General features: G+C 37.5%; 1 pseudogene; it reads left to right on the top strand.

The window, feature by feature from the left end:
- The first annotated feature begins 685 nt into the window (after positions 1-685).
- LOC112318225 (U6atac minor spliceosomal RNA) lies at positions 686-793 on the top strand (annotated as a pseudogene).

Below are 793 nucleotides of genomic sequence, written 5' to 3' on the forward strand. Positions count from 1 at the left end.
CCCCAGATCTAAACTTCTAAAGAAGTAAAGAAAAATCTAAACTTCTGCTTAGTTTCAAGTCATAAGAGAGCTGCATGCTTGCTTGCTTTCTTCTTGAAGCTCTTTAAAGGAGTCCTGGAGAAAGGAACTAAAAGAAGTGATACATCTGGATTAACTAGGATACAACACCCAGTGTGAAAGAAATGCATTAAATATCCAGCATTTAATGATGACAAATGTGTGTATGGTACGGCTTATGTCAGAAAGCAGTCTTCTCCCCTTTGTAGTTACTACAAAGGAAGTAAATAAGAAGGGAGTCTTCTCATTTTCCTATTCACCCTATGCTACGCTTTCCAGTTCTGCACCATGAAATAATGACCTCAAATGTGTCCAAAATTAAATAATCCTGTGGCTAACTATATTATTTCCCACTTGCATGTATTTTTGTCTATTCTATCTCCAAAATATATCTCAAATTAGTCTTTTTTCCCTCCATAAAAAAAGTGGCAGAGGTGACTTCCAGTATGGAATTTTTTTGGTATATACAGTGGGGCCTCTTTTTTCCACAAGAGGAGGCTCTTGTGGTGAAAATGACTTCCTGAAGCTATTGCATGGAAATCCCATTGTAAAAGCTATTTGCTTTTTCCTGTATGTTCTTGACCATTGCTCAAAATACAGCAATCTATTATTTATCTCTAAGATTTCAGTGCTGTATGAAAGGAGAGAAGGTTAGCACTCTCTGACAGGATCAGGCCTAACATGCATACTGTGAAGTCATAGCCACCTGCTTCTTGGTAGCTAATCATGGTTTTGG

This window comes from Desmodus rotundus, chromosome 10 (genome assembly GCF_022682495.2).
Source record: "Desmodus rotundus isolate HL8 chromosome 10, HLdesRot8A.1, whole genome shotgun sequence".
NCBI classification, from domain to species: Eukaryota; Metazoa; Chordata; class Mammalia; order Chiroptera; family Phyllostomidae; genus Desmodus; species Desmodus rotundus.